Here is a 915-nt window from a genome sequence, read left to right as displayed (position 1 = left end):
TAAATAGTTAATTTGATACGAATATCAATATATTTTTGTTATGCATAAAATACTGTATATTGATGCATATTACTTAAAATTCAAGATTATAAGTAATTATGAATAAGTACAACTTATTAAAACTCGATATTTGAATTCGTATAAATAACTGCGGATAAACATAATTAAATAGAGGATGAACATCTCATTTTAAAATATTAAAAATCTAATATATAATTAGAATAATTATCGAGTTCCAACAAAATAAATAATTATTATCTTTATAAAATTTTTTATTATTGAACCAAATATAAATTACTTCGTTATTGTACATAAATTAAATTATAAAAAAATTGGATTAAAAAATTACAAAAAAATGAGGAATTTCAAATAGTTAATTTGTTACTAATATCGATATATYTTTGTCAAATTTTTATGATATCGTCAAACATATATTTTATTCAAAAATAAAAACATCATCGCTTTCTCAAAATAACATAAATCCATATTATAACATCAACTGAGATAAAGAATAAAATGAAATATTAAAAACACGATGTATCTCGCTGCATTGCGCGAGTACGCTTCTAGTTATTTAATATGCATATCTATATTAATAATATGTTGTAAATCATTTGACAAAAAAATTTAAAAGTAAATTTTTATGTATTAAATCTTGTTTATTGATGTAAATTATTTAAAATTTAAGATTACAAATAATTTTACAAAAATACAATTTATTAAAGCTATATTTTTAAATTCGTGTAAGTAACTATGGATACACATAATCAAATATATGATAAACATCCATTTTAAATATAAAAAATATAAAATATAATTAAGATAATCATTGAGTTCTAACAGAATGTTTAATTATTATATTTATAAAAAATTATATTGTTAGACCAAAAATAAATTACTTTGTTATTAAATCTA

This window comes from Cynara cardunculus (assembly GCF_001531365.2).
Source record: "Cynara cardunculus var. scolymus isolate 2C chromosome LG 10, CcrdV1, whole genome shotgun sequence".
Lineage (NCBI taxonomy): Eukaryota > Viridiplantae > Streptophyta > Magnoliopsida > Asterales > Asteraceae > Cynara > Cynara cardunculus.
Note: the sequence above shows the minus strand (reverse complement) of the source record.